General features: G+C 40.0%; 1 protein-coding gene across 2 annotated transcripts in view; it reads left to right on the plus strand.

The window, feature by feature from the left end:
- CAST (calpastatin) overlaps window positions 1–27,660 on the plus strand; it is a 770,242-nt gene that overhangs the window by 449,825 nt on the left and 292,757 nt on the right. The gene's annotated exons all lie outside the window — the stretch shown is intronic.

Consider the following 27,660-nt stretch of genomic DNA (forward strand, 5'->3'; position numbering starts at 1 on the left):
TCATCAGTGTACCTGAGGTTGTTGATATTTCTCCTGGCAATCTTGATTCCAGCTTGTAATTCATGCAGCCCGGCATTTTGCATGATATACTCTGTGTATAAGTTAAATAAGCAAGGTGAAAATATACAGCTTTGTTGTACTCCTTTGCCAATTTTGAACTGGTCCATTGTTCCATGTCTGGTTCTAACTGTTCCTTCTTAACCTGCACACAGGTTTCTCAGGAGGCAGGTAAAGTGGTCTGGTGTTCCCATCTCTTTAAGACCTTTCCACAGTTTGTTGTGATCCACACAGTCAAAGGCTTTTGCATAGTCAATGAAGCAAAAGTAGATGTTTTTTTCTGAAATTCCCTTGTTTCTCTATGATCCAATGAATGTTGGCAATTTTATCTCTGGTTCCTCTGCCTTTTCTAAACCCAGGCTGTACATGTGGAAGTTCTTGGTTCATGTACTATTGAAGCCTAGCTTGAAAGATTTCGAGCATAACCGTGCTAGCATGTGGAATGAATGCAGTTTTGCAGTAGTTTGTGCACTCTTTGGCATTGCCCTTCTATGAGATTGGAGTGAAAACTGACCTTTTCCAGTCCTGTGACCACTGCTGAGTTTTCCAAATTTGCTGACATACTGAGCATAGCACTTTAACAGCATAATCTTTTAGGATTTTAAAGAGTTCAGGTCATCTTCCAGTGTCATATCTTGTTACTTTTTCATACTATTCATGGGATTCTCATGGCAAGAATACTGGAGTAGTTTGCCATTCCCTTCTGCAGTGGACCATGTTTTGAGAGAACTCTCCTCTATGACCCATCCATTTTGGGTGGCCCTGCACAGAATGACTCATAGCTTCCTTTGAGTTATGTAGGCCCCTTTGCTGTGACAAGGTTGTGATCCATGAGAGGGATTTGTCCTTTGAACCTCCTTTCAAACACTACACTGCCCCCCTCTTCCTGACTACAGTCTTCTTTCACTTAGGACTCCCTGTATATCTGTACACCCTTTCTGTTATCTCCCAGAGTCCCTTGGCCATTCTGATTGCCCAAAATCTGATACTTCTTCCTGTCCAGTGGTAGGTCTGTCAGAGTGTACCCTCATCCCAGCTTTTGGGGAAATGAAGACTAGGGTGAGTAGCTGAGGACGGGATCTGGGACCATGCTTCCCCATCTTTACCTCTCATAGTAGCATCTTCATTTGAAATGACTTCCAAAGTATTTGTTACCGTGGTACTTTTCTCCTGCTGCCCTTGAGGAGCTGAAATCTCTAAATCCCACTAATGTTAAGCCCCAGCTCTTGTTGCAGGAAGTAATAAATAATGAAAATCTTTGGATATTCTTCTTTCCGTCTCATACCAAAGCATAAGAAAGGAACCTGAATATTAACTTTAGCAGCTTTCAGAACCAGCTGCTTTTCCTGTTAAATAATGAGCAAACGCTGCAAAGCAGATCAGTGTGGCTGAGTGCCCTGAGGTTTGCAGGTGGGCAAGGAGCAGCAGTAGTGGGTCAGAGGGTGCCCTATTGATCACACAGATTACTTTGGCAAATTACTGGGTCCATGAGTTGCAAGGAGGGATCCTGGAAGTTCCCATGCCCTCAAGTGAGGGGACATGGATGGGCAAAGGATTGGGGGTAAAATAAGAGGTTGCTGCTAAAAAGATTGTCAAACAGGGGAGGTTTCTAGGACCATAGCTCCCGAGAGTAGGGGGCAGCTCATCTTCTCCAATGGCCAGATGGAAACAGTTGCAGCTTAAAGGTCAGCAGTGCAGGAAGAGAACAGAACAGTAGAGAGAGGAGAGGATCCAGTGTACAGTCAGGGGATCTAAGAGTTCAGCTACCCCTGCCATAGGGTCATGGTTCATTTCCCTTGATATACCAGAACTCCACTGCTTTATTTTGGTCAGGAAAAGGTAGTCTCCAGAAGAAACAATTTCAACCCTTCTTTACTTGTGATTGAACGTTTAGAAGAAAGTAAAATATTATTTCTTGGCAAGTCTTCTCCCTGCTGGTGGTGATCTCATAAGGAAAATCACTTCTACCATTAGAAAATAAGAAAGCTGCTCCTTTGGGTGCACATTTAGGGTTAGAATGAGTAAATTTAACATGTAACTACATTTCTCATTAGAATTTATTTTTGTTGATTTTTTTCATGCCGAGGGCTTTTTGTTTTTATTTTCAGATAGCACCAAACTCATTTTTCTCCACGTTTATGCTTGTTTGCATCACTTGATTATTTCTTAACAATGTTCACTTGAAAGAATGTCATGGTTATCTGATGCCAAGTTGACCACTTACCATCATCCCAGCAACACTTCTGAAGTGATGCTAGGAATTATCCAGAAAGATGTTTTAGCTAGAACTATGCTCAGAAATTTTTATAGCCAGGCCAGAGCAGTATCACTCTACCTCTTTATTTCTACTCTTTTTTATTTATTCCAAATACTTGGAACATTTTAAATGGAAGCTCCAAGAAAATTATAAATGCATTTCAAAGACATCACTTCCTTGGCTAGCCCATTCTCTATGCTTAACCTGAAAGGCTACCCACATGAGTATCCCATGGGACAGTCCTGATATTCATGGCAAATAAGTCCAACTTCCAATCAGTAGGAAGATAATTGTTCAGTATTATACTTTTCTTTCCTCTTTCATTCAAGCACACACGCACACTCTATTAACACATCCTCCAGTGTTCTTGCTTGGAGAATCCCAGGGACGGGGCAGCCTGGTGGGCTGTCATCTCTGGGGTCACACAGAGTCAGACACGACTGAAGCAACTTAGCAGCAGCAGCAGCAGTACATACAGTTCACAGTTGTCTAATAATAAGTGGACAGATCTTAGTGTAGAAAGAAGCCATATCAATGCCAGTCATGATGTGAACAGCTAAAAAGAAAGTCTATTCTTAGTGGTCTTTTAATTAAGTCTGAAGATCCCAGCTAGACATCAATCTCTATTTCCTTCACAGTTGTTGATCTGGTAACTGGTAGATCAATGAGTTAAAAAAGGAAAAAACAACAACAGAAGTTTCACAGAATTTGCAAATTCAAAAGACTGCTTTTTATGTTTCATAAGGTAAAAATATACAAAGTCTGCTGAAAATTTGCAAGATCTCCATAATCTAGGCAGGGTACTTATCCTTCTGGTTTAACCAGATTTTGATAATTTACACCAGGGGTACATACATGGATATATGGGTAGAGAGTGTAGAGACATAGGCACACATACATACAATACGAGCATCTCTAGACTGGCTCTGCCTCTATGTGGCCCATTCAAGTCTTCCGTTTATTTTCCAAATGGATCCATCAACCTAGGTTAAGTTGTGTCTTTGTGAAACCTTCTTACACAATAGTTACTTCTTGGAATAATTGGACAACCACCTTGACAATTTGCTTTCACTAACATTATCAGCAATTATTTTGACAACAGTCACCATTGTATTTTGACTCATAGCGCTGCGACATCCAGGGATGGTGCCCAGTGTTCCTAGGGTGATGGTACAGGCTACATATGCTCTCAGTGCCACCGCTGGGCTATTTTAAGAGATGCTAACACAAAAATCTGCATGTCTTCTCTTCCTAGTCTTCTGCAGGTGAGAATATTCATTTTCTGTCCCCAATTTGATTCAATTATCCAGGTTGCAAATGCCAAATTTGAACTATAATCAAGAGGTCTAAAATGAGGATAAAGAGCATCAGAGAGGATGACAAAGTGGGAGGATAGGAGGGCCTGTAGATTTTCCTCATCAAGCAAACTGTGTAAGAAGGCACCTTCAGGCTCAGAAGCTGGAGATGATTACTAGACTCCAAGGCAGTGGGACGAGAGAGCGCATGCTACTTCAGGCTCAGAGGCCGGAGATGATTACTAGACTCCAAGGCAGTGGGACGAGAGAGCTCGTGCTACCCAGGGACACAAATCAAATGTTCAAACACCCATTTTTATGCCCCTGATTCATGCTGCTAATTTAAGCATTTCTTTTTAAGCAGTGATATAAGTATGTTTTTCCAGATAATTGATGACTTTGGGCAAATATCTCACTTCTCTTTTTAAGAAGCTTAAATCATTTGTATTTTCTAAAAGTTCACCACTTTATAACTTATTGCAATTTGCTTTATCAAAATAAAGTATGAATCCCCTTCTTCTGCTCTTATGTCTAAGTGAGTATATTATCTATCCTAACAAGGTCCCAATAGAAACCAATTTTGTTGTTATTGTTCAGTGGCTAAGTCATATCCGACTCTTTGCGACCCCATGGACTGCAGCACACCAGGCTTCCCTGTCCTTCACCATCTCCTGGAGTTTACTCAAACTCACGTCCGTTGAGTTGGTGATGCCATCCAACCATTTTATCCCCCTTCTCCTCCTGCCTTCAATCTTTCCCAGTATCAGGGTCTTTTCTTTCACATTAGGTAGCCAAAGTATTGAAGCTTCAGCTTCAGCATTAGTCCTTTCAGTGAATATTCAGGATTGATTTCCCTTAGGGTTGACTGGTTTGATCTCTTTGCAGTCCAAAGGATTCTCAAGAGTCTTCTCCAGAACCACAGTTCAAAAGCATCATTTCTTTGGTGCTCAGCCTTCTGTCTGGTCTAATTCTCAACATCCATGTATGACTACTGAAAAACCAATAGTATCGCTAATAAATGAAATATTTGTGTAATTCTTTGCTATGAAAAACTAATAGAATAAAAACTGAGTGCATTTTATGCCTCATTTTACCCCACATCAAATTTATCCATCTTAAATATTATACATCACTTGAAGTGAAGCACATTTGATACAAATGCACATTGGCCAAATTATAGGATTTAACTGCAAAGTGAAAATTGCCTCATTGTTTCCAATCATCTTGTCACAATCTGTTCTTGGTTTTCTGGAAGGTGTTACCAGTTTTCTGGAAGGTCTTTGGTCCTTACTCTATTGGTCAAGGTGAACCTTCATACCATTTCTATCTTTGCAGTTTTATCTGGTTAATTATTTGAGTACGATTGTGCTTAATATACATATATAGTCATTAAGAAACTACACTAAAACAGATTAACATAAAGTAGAAAGAATACTCTTTCTTGTTTCTAACATCCTAATTTATTTTACTGACGTTTATCCAATAAGCAGTTACTGAGCACTTACTTTATGTCCTGCGCGTGACTGGTGACAATGATGTATTAATAAGACTCTCTTTTCTCCAGAAAGCATAAAATGAGTTGGAGTGAGAGCCCAGCTTGGCCACTGAATACTTTATGATAACAAGCTTCAGTTTCTTCCTTATCAATAAGGGGTAATGACTAGTTCTCACAGCATCCTTGATAGAACCAGTTGAACACGTGAAGTGGTACACAAGGCATGGCTGGTGATAGAGATAAAGGAGGTGAGAAGGGAACTGTGACGTCAGTTGGGTATAACTGAGGCAACTGAACAGTAGCAGAAGTTGAAGAAGTGAGAAGTGTGCACTGGCAGGATGCACACAGAGCAGGGTGTCTGTCTATAGAACCCAGGTCAGGTCCCCAGGTCACTTGGGAGGAGACTGCATTTATCATGTACATGGTGCATTGAAAACTCTGATGTCAGCGTTAATAGAAGGACTCATGTCGTTAGCGGTTGCTTCTGGATTTGATTGTCTATTTAATTAAACTACCAGACAATCAACTTAGCAACACTAATTCAGCAGATCTTTTTGAAAGTAAGTGTGCACAGTGAAAATATTTGGGGAAAAGGTTGCTGTGAAGTTAGCCTTTGAAATTTATTCAATCGTTGAAAAAAGATATACTGAGTAACTACCATGAGCCAAACACCCTTACGTACTTTGGAGGGGGGAGGGAAATTACAAGAAATTATAAGAGGGCAAATGCATCTGAGGTCAAAAGGGAGAAAACCCACTTACTAGGTGAAGAGGGAGGCAGGAGCAGTCCAGCCAGTGGGGGTAGCTAGCCCTAGATAAGGACAAGCCAAGCTCTGCAGGAGAACTTTTTTTGGGGGGTGGATGCTGGGTTTATCAGAAGAGGCTAGAGAATTAAGAAGTCACAGGAACAACCAGGCAAGTGTAGATCATGTTACATAGCTGCATTTGATCCTAAGACCTTTAGAAAGACATTAATGGTTTTAAGGGAGAAAAAAAAAAAAAACAAAAAACCGCCATCAGATGTGCAGAGAAGTAAGTTGACTCTGGCTCCAGCGTGGAGCATGGTTTGCAGGGAATTAAGGCAGGGGTTAGAAAAATTTGGAAAGTCACTGGGGAGTCCAGGCAGGGAAATTTGGTGGCCTGGACTGAGGTAGTTCAATGGAAATGGGGAGAAAGGAATTGAATATGGAAATAAGGTACAGAGGAATCAAGGTTGATCCTAGTAAACTGCTGTACATCAGGATGGATAAAGAACACCATGTGTTGAAATGGTTGGGATTGGAAGGGACAGGGTGAATCCTATTCTGGGCAGGTTGACTATTTATTGCCTACGAATATATCTTAAGTTGATCTGACTTGTAGGCCATTGCATCAGTGGATTGAGTAACTCCAGCAATAGGCTGAAGTGAAGTTAGAGATCTGGAAATATTGACACTTACAGTCCTAGGAGGTGCAGTTAGGCAGTTGGATAAGATCATCCAGAGAAAGTGAGAAGACAGCCTGAGAATGAACTTGGAGCCGTTACATACAAGGCAGGAGCAGAGGACAAGAACTTCATAAAGGTCAAGGAAATGCTTAAAGAGGCAGGAAGAAAAGCAGGTAATTTGGTGCCATGGAAACCAAGAGAAGAGCATCTAGTAGGAAGGACAAGGAGTCTATACGATCATGGTTCACAGAGAAGCAACCAGTGACCTTTGGAAAGCAGTTTCAGCGAAATGGAACAGGAATGAGCTAAATTAGCAGATAGCAGATTAAAGGGTGGCGAGCACATGCTGATAGTGGGCACAGCTCTTTAAAGAGCTGTGGCCATCAAGGGGAAGAAACAATTAGGATGGCAGTCAAAGTGGGGGTGGGGGGTGGGGGCAGATTTAGACCACAAATAGCCTTCCAGAGAACAAGACAGTCCCTGGAGCGGATTTCATTGGCGCTAATGGATACCCCTCAGTAGCCACTGCCAGAGCAAGGCCTACAGCTGAACTGGTACGTGGAGAGAGCTCTCAACCTGAAAAAAGAACGTGAACGAAGGACGCAGTGAAGGGATGTTGGGATCCTTCTCACTATATTTAATAAGTAGAAAAAGGCAAATAGATTTACATTTTGATTCATGCTGTCTTTTTCCCTGCCTCCCTTCTAGTCCTCTCCTGTATGTGCTGTGTATTCCATTTAAGAAGACTCTCTAGTCTAGAGAAAAAGGAGCTCCTCATGGGAAGAAATGATCACCCAGTGTCACTAGCCGTAGCCCTGCCTTGTTCTCACAAAGTCAGTATCCAGCCCTGGTTTGTCATGTTCTGCTCAATGGCTTCTCTCTTTGCTCACAAAATCAAACTTACTGTGAATCTGCAAGAGCCAAGTGACAGGTGATTCTAATTCAGATCAGAGCCTGCTTTATACATCCATTAAAAGTGGTTTCAAGAATATCTTCTGGCATTTTGAGTAAATATGCAGATACTCAATTTGTAACCCAAGGAAACCAATGTAAAAATTCTTTATTGCCCACTCTGTTAAGAGGCAGTTTGAGCTGGATCGTCTGTGGAGCTGGGTTATGGCTTGCTTGGGGTCCAATAAGAAGCAGATGCATTATATAAGTGAGAATGTTTGTATTTATTTACAAAGCAGCAATATTTCAACCCCCTCGTAGCCATAACATTTCAGGAACAGTCTTTAAGAGTCTCTTTGGTATTTGATTTCAAGATGAACTCAAACAATTTTCTCATCTGTAGAATACATGAAAAGGTAAATAAGTGGAAAAATACTTTTGAAAGGATTTAAATTGGTGGCTTTCAGTGACTAAAGATAAAATCCTACTGGTTAAAAATTGCCTACTCATGTCTGAAGGGGAAGTAATAAAATATCATACCAATAAAAAGTAATAATCACAGTCACTGTGGATCTGCAAAACCTTATTAAATATCCCTTGACAACAATTTTGAAGAAAACTCTAAGTAATTATTGAGCCTCATTTTAAATTAAAACCTGGCCCTGGTGCCCACGTCATTCTTACGCATTCATGCTAACGAAGGAGACTTATGATGGCTTTGTGTATATTGCTGTAGAGTTAGCTGACTGGCCACCCTTATGATATAATCTCTCTCTACTGCAATTTAATTAAAACAGAAAGATCTGACCTTTGCTGGAGATTTTCTTATCCATAGTGCTAAAAATATCCCCTGGAAGCAATCTGTCAATATGATCTGTCAAACACAACCCTGCTAGTACTAGAGAAGAAGAGAAGGAAATGAGAAAAACTAGGACTAGTAAAGGTTAGCACATGGTTAGTTGTCATTGAACCAGAGTTGCAAAGTTGTCTATAAGGAGGATAAGAAATACATTTGAGTCACCAAATTACATGAAGCAATGGATGAAAGTCCTCCAGGCAGTGCCCATGTATAAGAAAGGCCTTATATAATAGAATAGGGTGATGAGAATTGCCTGTCATTCCCTCATCCCTCTTCTAGAATTATGCTTGCATCTGTTTTGCTTTGGATGACCCTTAGAGGATTCAGAGCCATGATTTATAGATATTCACAATATTTTCCTGTCCTATAGCCCCAAGAATTCTGTGCATCCTGTAACAAGATTTTGTAATGAAGAAAGAACTCTTCTCTTGATGGTGACAGGAGTTCACTACCCACTCTGTTCTGATGATTGAGATGTTCCTGTCTGGTCACAGGACGGATGTTATTTATCTTTATAGCTATGATGAGAGAGGAAATTTTCTCCTTTTCACCATGTGAATGTTGGCTTCTAATTTTGAGTACAATCTTATGGACGAGAAATGAAAGTGTTAGAGCGAAGAATAGATCAAGGAGAAACAGGGTCCATGCTGGTAAAGAAGTTCTGCTAATCATTCAATGGAGAATGGTAAAAAGGTCCAGATTTGAGGTTAGACAGACCCAGAGTCAACTTCTTTAGTACTTCGTAGTCATCACACCTTAGGAAATTTACCCATCACTTCTGAGTCCCTGGCTCAGCCTATTAAGTGTCTATTAAAACAGTTTTATCAACTTCACAGACTTGTCAAGATAATAAGGATGACTTTAGTATATTATCTGGTATTTGATGTTGAATAATAAGTACATATTTGATGTTTAATAATAAGTAGAAAAGGACTTCCCTGTAGCTCAAATGGTAAAGAATCTGCCTGCAATGCAGGAGACATGGGTTCGATTCCTGGATCAGGAAGATCCCCTGGAGAAGGGAATGGACAGAGGATACTGGTGAGCTACAGCCCATGAGGTTGCAAAGAGTCGGACGCGACTGAGTGACTTACACACACATAACACACACAATAAGTAGGAACTATTATAAACAGTCAAGAAAATGAAAACATCTCTAAAGAAGCTGTGGATCAAGATAAGAAGCCACAGATTCCCCAATAAAATACAAACATAAGTTAGATTCAAATGGCCAAACTCCTGTTGTCAGCCAATGAATCAGTCAGCACGTTGGTCAAACCTAACTAGCACTTCAACTATCTGTACTTTAAGTAGTGCCACTTACCAACTGTGCATTTGGAAAACTGAGATGATCTAAGGTGTGGACAAAGGCTAAGAGGAGTATGTTTTGTTCATATTTGTATTCAGAGCAAATTCTCAAAATCAGCATGGAATAAGCATTAGCCATAAGAATGTGTGCTGACTACTGACAAGTGAGGTAGCCGTGACAGTGTTTACAGCATGATTATCAGTCTTACCTCCTCTGTAATGTCTAGCATTGAACTTTAAATGTAGTAAATGCTCATTAATATTGATTGAATTAAACTCTTACTGTGTGTTAACCTGGTCATTTTTGCAAAGGTGAGGTTAATTAGGAAGAAAAAAGTTGAATTAAAAATGATCAATTTGAGGATTTATAAAATAATTATTCTGACTTCTTCCTCATGAAGATTTTTCTGTTTTTGTGTCTGTTGTCTGATTTAAATTTGATCTTCACTATTTTTTCTTTTGATTAAATAACCTTTTAGTTACTTTAAAAAATATATTTATTTTTATTGATAACAAAATTCATTGGTATATGACTTGTTCTAAAAGATATGAAACAACTCTGTCTTGATTTGTAGTTTACAAACAGCTGTCAGGATTCTTGTGACAACTCTTGCAAATTGAGAAAGCAAGTTCAGAGGGGTCAAGTAATTTGCCAAAATCAGATGACTGGTGAAGTGCAGACTCAAAGCTCATACCCAAATCACATGGACTCAAGTCCAGTGCTGTGTTCTATTTACACCATGCAGCTTCTTGACTGCTGGTATGAAGTCAATGCCAGGCTTTATTTGGGGCAGACTGTAAGCTTACTGACAATTCTGTTAGTGTTGTGTCCATCTTCTTTTGCTCCAAGCTTCAAAGAACCTGCATAAATGCGTGTTTAATAAGTCTGGTACATATACACAATGGAGTATTACTCAGCCATTAAAAAGATTTCATTTGAATCAGTTCTAATGAGGTGGATGAAACTGGAGCCTATTATACAGAGTGAAGAAAGCCAGAAGGAAAAACACCAATACAGTATACTAACGCATATATATGGAATTTAGAAAGATGATAACAATAACCCTGTGTACGAGACAGCAAAAGAGACACTGATGTATGGAACAGTCTTATGGACTCTGTGGGAGAGGGAGAGGGTGGGAAGATTTGGGAGAATGGCATTGAAACATGTAAAATATCATGTATGAAACAAGATGCCAGTCCAGGTTCAATGCACGATACTGGATGCTTGGGGCTAGTGCACTGGGACGACCCAGAGGGATGGTATGGGGAGGGAGGAGGGAGGAGGGTTCAGGATGGGGAGCACATGTATACCTGTGATGGATTCATTTTGATATTTGGCAAAACTAATACAATTATGTAAAGTTTAAAAATAAAATTAAATTAAAAAAAAAAAAAGTCTGTTACATGCGTTTGAGGACTCTTGTCGATCTTTTTACATTACCAGGATTCTGTTTCTCATGAGAGGCTGGAATTTCTCTGAGTATATTCCTCTCTTAGGCCTATGGTTACCATTACCAATGGCTTCGCTCATATTCACAACTGTTAAGTTTCCCCGACACATACAGTTGTGACTCTTAAAGACACTTTCAGCCCAGCTAATGATTTTGTATGAGCAGATTAGAGTTGTCTGAAAAGTGAAGCCATCAGAATTCAGTTGTAGTGAAACATATATACTCTGCCTGTCTACATCTGCTTTTAAATCAAGTACAAGCTTTCATAATTATGCTCAGCAGAGACATCTGGAAGAGGTGTTGATACTTGTTGGCAGTAGACACCAGATGGGTTATTCAGTATGGAGCAGATGGCAAATTTATATTAAATAATGATAAGCCCGGACTTCTCCACCAATCATGATGCTCATTTTTTATTGAGAGTTTTCCCATTTGAGTTTAACTGAGTTTTCTAAGTTTCTTTTTCAAACATATATGAGTTAAGGAGAAAAAGAGGATAAATTTTCTCCTTGATCAGAGAATATTTCTGGCCCTCAAGATACTTGGGGCTTGAAAAATGAACTCTGATGAGCCTGTGATATTAAGGTAGAGCTAAGAGACTCATTGATCTCTCATCAGACTCATCAGTCAGTCTCTCCCATCAGGAAGCTTCCATAAGCCTCTTACCCTTTTCCATCAGAGGGCAGACAGAAGTGAAAACCACAGTCACAGAAAACTAACCAATTTGATCACATGGACCATAGCCTTGTCTAACTCATGAGCCATGCCCTCTAGGGCCACCCAAGATGAATAGGTCATGGTGGAGAGTTCTGACAAATTGTGGTCCACTGGAGAAGGGAATGGCAAACCACTTCAGTATTCTTGCCTTGAGAACCCATGAACAGTATGAAAAGGTAAAAAGATAGGACACTGAAAGATGAACTCCCCAGGTCGGTAGGTGCCCAATATGCTACTAGAGATCAATGAAGAAATAACTCCAGAAAGAATGAAGAGATGGGCCCAAAACAAAAACAACACCCAGTTGTGGATGCAACTGGTGATAGAAGTAAAGTCCAATGCTGTAAAGAGCAATATTGCATAGGAACCTGGAATGTCAGGTCCATGAATCAAGGCAAATTGGAAGTGGTCAAACAGGAGATGGCAAGAGTGAACATTGACATTTTAAGAATCAGAGAACTAAAGTGGACTGGAATGGGTGAATTTAACTCAGATGACCATTATATCTATCACTGTGGGCAAGAATCCCTTAGAAGAAATGGAGTAGCCATCATAGTCAACAAAAGAGTCCAAAATGCAGTACTTGCTGCAATCTCAAAAACAACAGAATGATCTCTGTTCGTTTCCAAGGCAAACCATTCAATATCACAGTAATCCAAGTCTATGTCCCAACCAGCAATGTTGAAGATGCTGAAGTTGAACGGTTCTATGAAGACCTACAAGACTTTCTAGAACTAACTCCCCCAAAAGATATCCTTTTCACTATTGGGGACTGGAATGCAAAAGTAGGGAGTCAAGAGATACCTGGAGTAACAGACAAATTTGGCCTTGCAGTACAGAATGAATCAGGGAAAAGGCTAATGGAGTTTTGCCAAGAGAATGCACTGGTCATAGCAAACACCCTCTTCCAACAACACAAGAGAAGACTCTACACATGGACATCACCAGATGGTCAACACCAAAATCAGATCGATTATATTCTTTGCAGCCAAAGATGGAGAAGCTCTATACAGTCAGCAAAAACAAGACTGGGAGCTGACTGTGGCTCAGATCACGAACTCCTTATTACCAAATTCAGACTTAAATTGAAGAAAGTAGGGAAAACCACTAGACCATTCAGGTATGACCTAAATCAAATCCTTACAATTATACAGTGGAAGTGACAAATAGATTCAAGGGATTAGATCTGATAGACAGAGTGCCTGAAGAACTGTGGACAGTTCCTGACATTGTACAGGAGGCAGGGATCAAGACCACCCCCAAGAAAAAGAAATGCATCAAGGCAAAATGGTTGTCTGAGGAGGCCTTACAAATAGCTGTGAATAGAAGAAAAGTGAAATGCAAAGGAGAAAAGGAAAGATATATCCATTTGAATGCAGAGTTTCAAAGAATAGCAAGGAGAGATAAGAAAGCCTGCCTCAGTGATCAATGCAAAGAAATAGAGGAAAACAATAGAATGGGAAAGGCTAGAGATCTCTTCAAGAAAATTAGAGATACCAAGGGAACATTTCATGCAAAGATGGGCTCAATAAAAGACAGAAACGGTAGGGACCTAACAGAAGCAGAAGATATTAAGAAGAGGTGGCAAGAATACACAGAAGAACTGTACAAAAAAGATCTTCACGACCCAGATAATCATGATGGTGTGATCACCAACCTAGAGCCAGACATCCTGGACTGTGAAGTCAAGTGGGCCTTAGAAAGCATCACTACAAGCAAAGCTAGTGGAGGTGATGGAATTCCAGTTGAGCTATTTCAAATCCTGAAAGATGACTCTGTGAAAGTGCTGCACTCACTATGCGAGCAAATTTGGCAAACTCAGCAGTGGCCACAGGACTGGAAAAGGTCAGTTTTCATTGCAATCCCAAAGAAAGGCAATGCCAAAGAATGCTCAAACTACTGCACATTTGCACTCATCTCACATGCTAGCAAATAATGCTCAAAATTCTCCAAGCCAGGCTTCAACAGTATGTGAACTGTGAACTTTCAGATGTTCAAGATGGATTTAGAAAAGGCAGAGGAACCAGAGATCAAATTGCCAACATCTCTTGGATCATAGAAAAAGCAAGAGAGTTCCAGAAAAATATCTACTTCTGCTTTATTGACTATGCCCCAGTCTTTGATTGTGTAAGCCACAACAAACTCTGGAAAATTCCTAAAGCGATGGGAATACCAGATCATCTAACCTGACTCTTGAGAAATCTGTATGCAGGTCAAGAAGCAACAGTTAGAACTGGACATGGAACAACAGACTTTTTCCAAATTGGGAAAGGTGTATGTCAAGGCTGTGTATTGTCACCCTGCTTATTTAACTTATATGCAGAGTACATGATGAGAAATGCTGGGCTGGATGAAGCACAAGCTGAAATCAAGATTGCCAGGAGAAATATCAATAACCTCAGATATACAGATGATATCCCCCTTATGGCAGAAAGTGAAGAACAAAAGAGCCTCTTGATGAAAGTGAAAGAAGAGAGTGAAAAAGTTGGCTTAAAACTTAATATTCAGAAAACTAAGATCATGGCATCTGGTCCCATCACTTCATGGCAAATAGAAACAATGGAAACAGTGGCTGACTTTATTTTTCTGGACTCCAAAATCACTGCAGATGGTGATTGCAGCCATGAAATTGAAAGATGCTTGCTCCTTGGATGAAATGTTATGACCAACCTAGACAGCATATTAAGAAGCAGAGATATTACTTTGCCAACCAAAGTTCATCTAGTGAAAGCTATAGCTTTTCCAGTAGTCATGTATGGATGTGAGAGTACTATAAAGAAAGCTGAACACAGAAGAATTAATGCTTTTGAACTGTGATATTGGAGAAGACTCTTGAGAGTCCCTTGGACTGAAAGGAGATCCAACCAGTCCATCCTAAAGGAAATCAGTCCTGAATACTCACTGGAAGGACTGATGCTGAAGCTGAAACTCCAATACTTTTTCTGCCTGATGTGAAGAACTGATTCATTTGAAAAGACCCTGATGCTGGGAAAGATTGAAGGTGGGAGCAGATGGGGATGACAGAAGATGAACTGGTTGGATGGCATCACCGACTCAATGGACATGACTTTGAATAAATCCCGGGAGTTGGTGATGGACAGGGAGGCCAGGAGAGCTGCAGTCCATGGGGTCGCAAAGACTGGGACATGACTGAGCAACTGAGCTGAACTGAAATAAAGAGACTCATCATTGTTTTTATGGCCACAGATCAAGGATTTTTCTACTTCTGCTCTGCCAATTAGTGTAGCCTATTTCTCACAACCCTCCTTCCCCTATTCTGTACTATCAAAAAAATTCCCAGTTCAGTTCAGTCACTTAGTCATGTCTGCCTCTTTGCGACCAGAATTTTTCAGATTGTGTCCCTCAGAACCCTAGGGGCTCATGCAGTTATCCCATGAGCTGCCTCAAGGAGTGCCAGGGAAGTTCAACAGGCAGAGCCTCCCCCTCTACCCCATCCCCATTTCCACCAGAGTAGCTCACTTTCGTCTGTAGATTACACTGCAGTTCTATGTAAGATCTCTTGGCGACTGTTTCTGCACCTAAAAAATTTACAAAAATTCACTGCTTTGATAAAGTCAACTTAGATCCTCCCCCAAGGACTCTTCTGTGGTCCCCAGGTGGCCTCCAATTTATGTACCTTGGTATCTTACCATATATATGATGTGGGCCTCTGAGAGATTCTCTAAGAAAAGAGAAGCACAGGGTCATATAATCGCGGAAAAAAGCCAATTAAAAAGTGGGCATACCATACACAAGGTGTAGATTTTTAAGTTCTTGATCGTTTCCATTAAACTGGTGGATCTCAGGTAGAGTTGAGGCAGGGAAAGTGGAACACTAAAAGTATCTGAGACTGCTTTTGGCTGCTGTAATGATTGGGGAACATCATTGTGATCAATAGGGGCCAGGAATGCTAAACATCTATAATATGCTAGGCAGTTCTGTATAATGAGATTGAGCCTCTCTACCAGAAGGCTAATACTATACTTTGAAACTACTGTATAATAATGGTCTATTCTCTTAACATAGTAAATCATGGGGAATGCTCTTCAAATTCTCCCTAGAGGTTAGAGAATGCAGATTTGTTTATATAAATTAGTACATCATATTGTCATAGCATAATGACTTTAATGTTGGTTAGTCACTAAGTTGTGTCCGACTCATTGTGATCCCATGGACTGTAGTACACCCAGGCTCCTCTGTCTTCCACTGTTTCCCGGAGTTTGCTCAGATTCATGTCTGAGTCAGTGATGCTATCTAACCATCTTATCCTCTGCCGCCCCTTTCTTTTGCCTTCAATCTTTCCCAGCATCAGGGTCTGTTCCAATAAGTTGGTTCTTTACATCAGGTTGCCAAAGTATTAGAGCTTCAGCAACAGTCCTTCCAATGATTAATCAGGATTAATTTCCTGTAGGATTGACTGATTTGGTCTCCTTGCAGTCCAAGGGACTCGCAAGAGTCTTCTCCAGCACCGCAGTTTGAAAGCATCAATTCTTCAGTGCTCAGCCTTCTTTATGGTCCAGGTCTCACATCCGTACATGACTACTGGAAAAACTATAGCTTTGACTGTATGGACCTTTGTTGGCAAAGTAATGTCTCTGCTTTTTAATATGCTGTCTAGGTTTGTCATAGTTTTCCTTCCAAGGAGCAAGTGTCTTTTAATTTCATGGCTACAGTCACAATCTGCAGTGATTTTGGACCCCCCAAAAATAAAATCTGTCACTGCTTCCACTTTTTTTCCTTCTATTTGCCATGAAGTGATGGGACCAGATGCCATGATCTTCATTTTTTGAATGTTGAGTTTTAAGCCAGCTTTTTCACTCTCCCCTTTCACCTTCATCAAGAGGCTCTTTAGTTCCTCTTCCCTTCCTGCCATTAGAGTGGTTATCATCTGCATATCTGAGGATGTTGATATTTCTTCTGGCAATCTTGATTCTAGCTTGTGATTTCATCCAGCCCGGCATTTCCCTCTGCATGATCTACTCAGCATAGAAGTTAAATAAACAGGGTGACAATATACGGCCTTGTTGTAGAAGTTAAATAAACAGGGAGACAATATACAGCCTTGTCGTACTCCTTTCCCAATTGTGAATCAGTCCATTGTTCCATGTCTGGTTCTAACTGTTGCTTCTTGACCTGCAAAGAGGTTTCTCAGGAGACAGGTAAGGTGGTCTGGTATTCCCATGTCTTGAAGAATTTTCCACAGTTTGTTGTGATCCACATTGTCAAAAGCTTTGGCGTAGTCAGTAAAGCAGAAGTTTTTCTGAAACCCCTTGCTTTTTCTATGATCCAGCGGATGTTGGCAATTTGATCTCTGGTTCATCTGCCTTTTCTAAATACAGCTTGAACATCTGGACATTCTCAGTTCATGTACTCTGGAAACCTAACTCAAAGGATTTTGAGTATTACCTGGCTAGCATATGAAATGAGTATAATTGTACAATAGTTTGAAGATTCTTTGGCATTGCCTTTCTTTGGGATTGGAATGAAAACTGACCTTTTTCAGTCCTGTGGCCACTGCTGAGTTTTCCAAATGTGCAGGAGAAGGCGAAGGCACCGCATTCCAGTACTCTTGCCTGGAAAATACCACAGACGGAGGAGCCTGGTAGGCTGCAGTCCATGGGGTCACGAAGAGTCGGATGCAACTGAGCAACTTGACTTTCACTTTTCACTTTCATGCATTGGAGAAGGAAATGGCAACCTACTCCAGTGTTCTTGCCTGGAGAATCCCAGGGATGTGGGAGCCTGGTGGGCTGCTGTCTATGGGGTCACACAGAATCGAACACGACTGAAGTGACTTAGCAGCAGCAGCGGCAGCAGGCATATTGAGTGCAGCACTTTAACAGCATCATTGTCTAGGATTTTAAAAAGCTCAGCTGGAATTTCATCACCTCCACTAGTTTTGTTCATAGTAATGTTTCCTAAGGCCCCCTTGACTTCACACACTGGGAAGTCATTGAACATAGAATTAAATCACCATTTCCTCATTCCATACTTTCTGAGCATCATTTAGAGGCTCATATGTATCTGCTGCTGACTGTTTCATCCCCTACATCAATTGTAGTCTCATTGTAACTTAATATATTAGCTAACAGGTTATTACACATTGATATTTCAACAGTTTGGATCAATGTAATGTGGTCTGTGAGACAGATCTATTTTCAGACACTGAATCAGGCTTTAGATCCTGTAGAACAAAGGACTCCTAAATTAAAGGTCTACTTGACCCAGGGATCGAACCTATGTCTCCTTAATTGCAGGCAGATTCTTTACTACTGAGCCACCTGGGAAACACATCTAGAATAAGCCACAAAGTTTAAGCCACTTTATAAGGCCTGGTTGGCCTCTGACCGTTCCTTGTATATCACTGTCTTAACCTGAACCTTATTCCAAACTATAACACAAACATTCCTCTTGTAGAAAGTACTTGGCCAAGAGCAGATTAAAGATTTAATTTTGGAGTATGGCTTTTGAAAGCATGTGAATGAAATTTAATTTATATTCTGTCATCACTGTGAATCCGGATGGCATCTGGAGATGGCACTGAACGCATTGTGTTAAATAGAAGATTAAGGTATATGGCATGACACGTTAGGAACAAAAAGTGCAAATCCTTTTAAAATAGTTTTTATTTGTTTTATTTCTTGCTGCACTGGGTCTTTGTTGCTTTGCGGGGGCTTCTCTAGTTGCAGTGAGTGGGGGCTACTCTTGGTTGCGGTTCTTGGGCTGCTCATTGCAGTGGCTTCTCTTGTTGCAGAGCACGGACTCGAGGGCGCGTGGACTCAGTCGTTACAGCTCAGAGGCTCTAGAGTGCTGGCTCAGTAGTTGTGGTTCATGAGCTTAGTTTTTCTGAGGCATGTGGAATCTTCCTAGACTAGGGATCGAACCTGTGTCCTCTGCATTGGCACACAGATTCTTATCCATTGCACCATGAGGGAAGTCCTGCAAACACTTGTATGTAAGATTTTTCTCTAGCATTCCACTCATTGTTAATAACTTCTTCCTTTTTGCTTTTATGTAACTTTACTTATGAGAATCTTATAGAATATGACTAACTCATAAAATTTTAATACAGTTGGACACATGACTAAAAATATCACCTGTTAGTATAATTAATTATCAACTGTAGGCTTCAGAGCAGAACCAAGTAGAGTTAGGAAAAATAATTCCTTTGAGAAAACTGTTTGCTAATTCAATGTGTTATGGGAAGGACTGCCTTTGATTCAATAGTCTATCCCAGGGTTGAAGTGATTATAATAATCTTTGAGGATTCCCTGATGTCTCAACTGGTAAAGAATCCTCCTGCAATGCAGTCGATCCCGGTTCGACTCCTGGGTTGGGAAGATTCCCTGGAGAAGGGAACAGCTACCCACTCCAGTATTCTGGCCTGGAGAATTCCATGGACTATACAGTCCATAGGTTCACAAATAGTCGGACACAACTAAGTGACTTTCACTTTTATGTGAATTCAGTATTCTGTTACAAACAGATATTTCTTTCTGAGTGACGAGAAGTCATCAACAGTATCTAATGATATCCAGAATAGAAAAGCAGCAGTCAAAAAACTGAGGATGTGCAATGAACATTGATGAACCATTTTCTTATTTTTGTTAACATCCAACAACGTATTTTCAATGTGAAAAATACTAAACCTAAGTATAATAGCAGCCTAATAATGACTGCCATTTTTTGAGTACTGGATATGAACAAGGCATTTTGTCAAATGAAGATGTAGTGTTTCTTTTAATCTAGAGAAGTCATCAGATAGTTGTTTCTAGATGAAGATAGCATGTTCCTTAAAATAGATCTTTCCTGGAAAAAGCTTCATTTCTTAGATTTTTGGAGTTATTATTCAAATGTACAAGAAGTGAGTGGTAACCATTATCTTGGAGGAAGGATGTAGCAGAACCTTCTGTGAGCTGACAAAGGTTTCTCCCTGGCACTAGGAAAAGTTTAGTAAATTTACCTAGAGAATAATGTCCTTTTGGAGAGAAGCAAGACAAAACCCCTCTGTCTCCTTTTGAGGCTCAACTCTACTGAAGCTTCTACAATGTTTGGGAATGGCACAAACTGAGATTTTCAGGTGGAAAAAAACCAAGGATACCAAAGAGCAGTTTGGGATGAGGGAAGGGGGCATATAATGATGAATAGGATCAATATCAGACCCACTACCTCTGTACAGAGTTCACCTTGGAAGAATTTAACTCAGCCCAATAATTGGGTTCGCAAAACTCCTGGAAGCCCCCTTTAGTTTATATAAGACATGCTCAGCTATCCAAAGCTCTCTGGACAAACTGAGTAAGGGAATGTGAAATTTTGAGAGGATAATTACAAATATTTGTCCTGCCCTTGCAAACATAAATCTAGGTTTCCACAGAGACTCATAGGCGTAACAATTTCTATTTTGCTTTTTAAGCCAGCTTGAGGCAGACCTGAGGGTGACTAGGGAGTAACAAGGGTTAGGTTTTTCTGAGGTCAAGCCCCTCCTCTTCCATGGATAAAGAAATTCATGGGATGTGATGCTTGCCATTTTTAAATGTGCAAGTTGGGTAATAAACAACCACAGAGAATCCCCTCCTCGTTTATTACAAAGGGAGTGGTTCTCCTGGTAATGCAGATTGTGAATAGTTCACGACATTTCTAAAATTATGTTGTGTTTTATAGTGTATACTATAATATATAGTAAATAATATGCACTCAGTACAAAATCCATAGTAAAAAGAGAATCATACTCCTGGATCACCGAGGTGCATCGTGTGTTAGGGCAACACGATCATGCAGAAGTCACGGCTGGGTGGAATGTCAGACACAAGATTCCGTGTGTGTGCTATCCTTCTCCCTTCCTGCCCTTCCCAGCCTCGCCCCTCTTCCATCCCAAGACTGTCAGTAACAACACATGGGCCCTCCTGTTTGCTGACAGGCTGTGACAGCACTTAGATAATGGGCCCCCTCAGCCTCTAGGAGATGCCATGCTCTCTCCACACAGCTGGGCTTAGAGGCAAGATTTCTGTCACACAGACACAGGCAATTAAACTGAGCACAGCTTATTAGTGCCACTTAGTTCAGGAACAGTGAATCTGAGGCTCTGGGAATAAGAGAGAATCTACTCCTCTGAGATGGACTTGATGACCTCTGGAGGTCACTTCCGTGTCCTTTTAAAAAGTAATGAAGAGGAAAATGCAGCTCAAGACCAGGCTTCGTAAGAGTTGACGTTTGGACGCGTGTGCTTCAGACATCCGCAGGGCAGAACTGCCTCCTTCCCGAGCCTACCACTGGAGAGGGCCTGGTGAGGATCACCAGTGATTATCAGATCACCTGGAGGTGGATTTTCACTGCTCTGGGAACAAAGCTCAAAATACCAAACATGATCTATTTCACCTTCCTTATCTGGACCGGTGAGCCTTCCAGCCTCCTCTCTTCTGACTCTCCCACGTGCTGCATATAGAGAAGACAATAGGCCACTACCCACATGCTCCAAATATTCAAGAAATTTCAACGAAAATTTCAACAGAGGGATATGTGTATATGTAAACTGTCATTTTGGCTTGCTGATCCAAAACGCATGTGAAGTGCAAAGAGCCAGGGATAGCAGCTCAGAGTCAATCTTGAAGAAGAGTAAAGCTGGAGGAGATACAATATGCACTCTCAAGGCATATTATGAAGTGATAATGACAGTGTGGTGTAGGCATAATCATATACAAATAGGCAGACTCACACGTGTGCATACAAATGATGACAAAAATCATGTTGCAGTACAGGAGGGAAAAGGTCATCATTACACAAATGTTGCTGAATTAACTGCACATCCCTAACAGAAAAGAAATGAACCTCGACCCCCACCTTTTACTATACACAAAACCAACTCGAGATGTTATAGATCCACATATGAAGTGAGAAACCATAAAACTTTTAGAGGAAAACATGGGAGATTATTTTGGCATAAACAAAACAATTTTAAATAGGATATGAAAAGTACTAGCTATTAAAAAAATAGTACATCAAAGAACAGTAGTAAAATAGTAAAAAGGCAAGCCACTTGTAAAATGTTTGCACTTTAAATGGTTTGACAGAAGACCCAGATGTATCAAAAATAGGTAACCCCTCTATTTCAATAAGAAAAAGGCTCACCAACCAGTAAAACAAATGGATAAGGGATTCGACAAGATGTTTTACATAAGAGAGGATAGAAACCATGAAAAGTTATTTAACCTTATTAGTCATCAGAGATATGCAAAAAAAATTATGGTATCTCTGCACACTCACCAGAATGACTGAAATTTAAAAGCTTGACAATACTGAAGCCCGGTGAGGATTGATACAATTTGAACTTTTATGTACTGCAGGTGGAAATATAAATAGAAACAACCAGGTTGGAAACTCTTTGGCAGTGTTTTTAAAAACTGATTATAAGCAAAACCCATGACACTGTAATTCCATTCCCAGGTATCTACATATATAGGAAAGATACATAAGAATACTCATAGTAGCAGCATTTGTAATAAGCCCAAACTGAAAACAGCCCAAATGTCTATCAACAGTTCAGTGGATAAATCTATTGTGATGTATTCAGACAGTGGAACACTATAAGTAATGAAGATGAATAAATTATAAAACTACACAAAGTGTATGAATCTCACAATGTTGGAAAAAAGCTAAAGACAAAGCAGTGCATACTACACAACTCAGCCATCTACATAATGTTCCAAAACAGGCAAAACTGACATACTGGCATGGAGTCCATGCAATCCTCATCTCCAGAGGGGCCAGTACTGGAGGAAGCACGGGGTGCGGGGTGTTCCGGGATGCTGGGTATATTCTGTGTCTTGACCTCAGTGTGTTGGTTATGCAGCTGTGCCCAGCTTATAAAAGTCATCAAGCTATACAGCTGGTGTGCACTTTACATATGCAATGTTTGAATAAGATAATTCACTTTTTATCAAAGTATTTGAGGAAGGAATCTGCAATGTTTCCACTTACTCTTGTTTGAGGGAGGCCCTGGTTCTCTTCAAACTCAGCCAAGGGAAGCTTCTGGGGACACTGTTTAGAAGGAAAAGGAGATCTCTGTAGAGTAATAACTCTTTCCATTGGACCATGGGTAGCATGTGATTTTATTATGTTGTTCTCTCTAACTTTGTATTTGCCTTTAATCTTCCATAATAAAACAATTCTTTTTCTAAAAATCTATAGAGTATAAAACCTGATTTTCACCAAAGCAAATCAGCAGCCAGTGTAGTCTCTTTCTACTCTGTCTAGTATGTTAGCTCCCTAAGGAAACATCTTTGATGCTTTTGAACTGTGGTGTTGGAAAAGACTCTTGAGAGTCCCTTGGACTGCAAGGAGATCCAACCAGTCCATCCTAAAGGAAATCAGCCCTGAATATTCATTGGAAGGACTGATGCTGAAGCTGAAACTCCAATACTTTGGCCACCTAATGAGAAGAACTGACTCCTTGGAAAAGACCCTGATGCTGGGAGAGATTAAAGGCAGGAGGAGAACAAGATGACAGAAGATGAGACGGATGGATGGCATCACCAACTTGTTGGACATGAATTTGAGTAAACTCTGGGAGTTAATGATGGATAGGGAGGCCTGGAATGCTGCAGTCCATGGCGTTGCAAGGAGTCGGACACGACTGAATGACTGAACTGAACTGAAAGAAAATATCATCATCAGAGCTCTTTGCTTACATTGGAAAGCTCCCTTTGTTCTTATGTATTCTGTTTTTCTCTCCTTGGAACTAAAGATGTTCACTTTTTCCTCTCACACAAGACTCCCACCAGCCAATTATATCATCTTCCATCCCAGTGCCTCTTCCATCCCAGGAGCCTAATGAATGACCAAATGATGAATATAAACTTCAGTGAAGAACGTGTAAGACAGTAGATAAAACTAAAGAACATGAGCTGAGAATAGACTAAATGTCAAGCTAACGCAAGGTCCCATGCCGAATCAACAAAAAGGAAGTGATTAATTATGGAGTGGAGCAATAGAGATGCATGCAAACATTTCAGTGAGGTCCAGTGATGCAGCTTAAAGTCCAAAACAACAGGCCAATTGATTTGGGGGTGGGAAAATATTTTTTAAATTCATATTTCATATAAATATTACCCTATTTTTACCACAAAAAATAATCAAGAAATGCTTTAAAAGATCGACAAAGTAAAACTGCAGATAAAAGCTACAGATAATTTTATTTCCTATATACCAAGATATTCTTCCTAAATTAACAGAAGCAGCACTTTGTAAAATTGATTTAGTTTGTAAAAACAAGGAGAGAACAGTTGCCATTCAAGAAGTCACACAACCCTCTATGTAAAAATACCCTAACTCTGATTTAGTTTTACTTTGAAATTATTGTTTTTATGTACCTTTTTATAACATTTTTATACTGTTCTCACTTCAGGCTTAAACGTTTGTTCATTTTTTTCTCCTCTTCAGTCTGGGTAAGGTACCTGGCTCTCCCAGGAATGGAGCAAAAGTGAAATTTCCCTTTGTCCTCACAATCTAATTCTACCCCTATCTCGCCTCTTCACCAGAGAGAGATTAAAGGGAAGTGGGTTCAGTTTCCTCACCAACTAAATTACAGTCTCCAGTTAGAAGTTGGGCAAGCTGCAAAAATGAACCTCAAATGTAGTTCAGTCCCTTGGAAATTCTAAACCAGTATGTATTCCCACCAACCCCGAGCCCCGTGCTGTGCATACTAAGAGACACTGGGCTTCAAACACGGCAGGGAGGAGGTTTAATGATGTTCCGCTGGAGTAATAGAGGATCCGTGTTTCTTTGCAGTGAGGAAATTCACTGAAATTAACCAAGAAAAGAGCTGAAATACAAAACATTTCAATTTTTTTAACTTTTTTTTTTTTTAACTCTTCATCGGTGTCTGTACTTCTGCTAAGCACGAGGCATAGAGGTGGGGAATAGGACAGGATCGGGGACAGTCCAAGAACAGCAAGGCCAAGCAAACAGGCTGACCCATTTCTAAGAGATTAAGAACAGAGCCTCAGGTTTCTTTGTGGATACTCAGCTCCCTTGTAGCAGCACAATATAAGGGTAATGATAGCTTGTGCTGGGTAGTTTCCAGCAGGTATTGAGGACGCATCCTTATCCATACTTGGAAAATGTCTAGAATTTAAAATGAAATACAAGTAATCACATGAGTAGGGGCTGAGATTTGTCTTTATCTGCAAATTAGACTCCCAGCATAAGGACATAATGGCATGGAGAGCATGGAACAGCAAGACGAAAAGAACGAAACCAGAAACAGTCTTCTTAAGCTATACTTGCTAAACCTTTTTAACTATCAAGTTTTTTAGGGTGGAAAATTAGTGTGAGTGAAATTAGTATCAAAAGAAACATCAACTTCCTTATTGATATTATCATTTTCTTTATATAATTACTTTGGGGGTTTCCCTGGTGGTTCAGACAGTAAAGCATCTGCCTGCAATATGGGAGACCTGGGTTGGAAGGATCCCCTGGAGAAGGAAATGGCAACCCACTCCAGTACTCTTGCCTGGAAAATTCCAGTGGAGGAGCCTAGTAGGCTACAGTGCATGGGGTTGCAAAGAGTGGACATGACTGGGCAACTTCACTGGTATATAATTACTTTAAGTTAACTATATAGTAAACATGTTTACAAATAGTTTCAACCAATAGTGAGAGCTCTCACAGACTAAGCTATTTTGTTTTTGTGCTATAGCCAGAAGACTTGCCTAGAATTGGCAGAAACTGTCCATTATGGATGTAGCTGGTTCCAGGACCGATTTTATCCATAACCCAGACTCTTTCTACCTTTCTGCTCTCATCTTGAGCATATTGATTTTTCTTCTTGAAGCTTGTCTCTTTATAGTAAGAGGATGGTGATTTCAGCTTCAGGCATCAGTTCTATATGCAATTACACCCCAAGACAGAAAAGCCCATTTCTCCTCAAGTGTCTTATTTTCTTAGAAATTTTTCTGAGAATCTTTCAGCAATCCTGCTGTATCTCATTGGTCAGATATGCCTAAAGGTAAAATTAATCACTGATGAGGAGAATAGACCATTCCTGGTCTAGACTCATCGTGATTTGTTCCCTGGGGCTGGATGGCCTTCCTTATATGCCATGCTTCTTAACACCTAGACAAAATAGGGATTCTCTTAACATGAGAGAAGGGAATATTGCCTGTTGAAATGGCAACAGATTCCATGTGCCACAGGTACGTTCATAAAGTTCTGAATTAAGGGGTCTACCAGGTATGATTACAGGTAGATATTGGAACTAGGTGTATAAATACTAACTATGACAATGACAGTCTTGTTCCCACAGCGGGACAACCAATTCATAGTAGTGTGTAAGGAAACCTTCTTTGAGTAACTACTCTGTTCCTGTCACCTGTGTTATGATAAGATACAATTATGAAGACATCAGTGTCAACCCTCAAGGATCTCACAGTCTAATATAGTTTTGAGGTATGATCAAGATTCTGGTGAGTAAGAAATCAAAGTGATAAGATAAGAAAAACTAAAAAAAACGGACAAGATGGAATTCCCTACAGTGAAAGATTATAATCTAGTTTAGGGAATAGAACTAATGCTAGAAAATCAACTAGAGAGTAATTAGATAAAGCTGAAATAGTAGATTAGGAATTCTACACTGACAGAAGATTTAAGTTGTTTGGAGAGCGATAGAAAGTTTTTGAGGGCAGTAGTGATATATCAGGTCGCGATAATGGAAGATGGGCGTGATGGCCATTAGACATACGCTGAAAATACTGTGTCTAGCACAGCCACTGTAGTTGCTAGGAAGTGCATAACTTGGAAGCACTAAGAACCTAAACTAAGGTTGGGATCGTGGTTATGGAATAGGGGGTGGAATAAAGACAGATTTTAAAGGAACAATGGTCAGAGTTTTGTTGACTGCAAAAGACAGAAATGAAGGTAAATCCAATAATTAGAGCCTGGATGGCAAGAATGCCTAATAGCTTCTCCCAGAGAAGCAGTAGCTGCAAGTACTGGATCTGATCATCCTCCTGAGGTTCCAGGGCCATATGGAGTGGGGTGGAGTGGGCTGCAGGATGTGGTACCAAGTGTAAATAGAATCAAGCTAAGAAAGTTGTAACTAAAAGTTAGGCAGTGTCAACCTAATTGAGGTGTCAACCTGAAAATTTAGGCAGAGAGGCTTGATCCAGATAAAGGACAAAGTTCAGACACCAGAGGCATCAGACATGGAAAGAAGTTATTAAATATGAAACCTTGGGGCAAATATACAAACAAGGTAATATGGTAAAAACAAGCATCAATATGTCAGTAAACACAATAAATGTACATGAACTAACATTGTTTTCAGTTAAAAGACAAAGATTAAAAATATGAATTTTTAAAAATGCTATCTATAAACAATTGACAAGAGACATACATGAAAGATAGGTATGGAAAGGAATAAACTTGTCATCCCAGTTAAATACCAATCAAAAGAGCATGTGTAACAACATCAATATCTGACAAAACTTACATAATAAAGTGTTACTAAGAATAAAACAGTAATCACATAATTCAAAATAGGTTTAAATTACCAGAAATATATAAAAATACTGAATTTATAATAGTCATAAAAATGCCAAAACTTAACCAGAAGAAAGTTTGTTTTGTTTCTATACATGTCAGATGATTACCAATGAATGTTTGTTGTGCAAGGTGTAAAGGTCAACAAAGCAATTAACTGACCCCTGTACCCACCACTCGATTTACATAATACTCAGAAAGAAATGAACAAGTTCACTGTCAGAGTAGGAAATGTTAATATACCTCTTTCAGTAATTTTCAAAGATAAAACCATCAGTAATGGTTTGGAAGATTTGGACAAACACAGCAAGATCGATCTAATAATCCCACCATGTATATTTAGCTTTTTTCTTCCCACAGCTCCCATA

The sequence above is a fragment of the Bos grunniens genome, chromosome 7, assembly GCF_055505025.1.
Source record: "Bos grunniens cultivar Pamir isolate PY7600 chromosome 7, Bosgru_T2T1.0, whole genome shotgun sequence".
Lineage (NCBI taxonomy): Eukaryota > Metazoa > Chordata > Mammalia > Artiodactyla > Bovidae > Bos > Bos grunniens.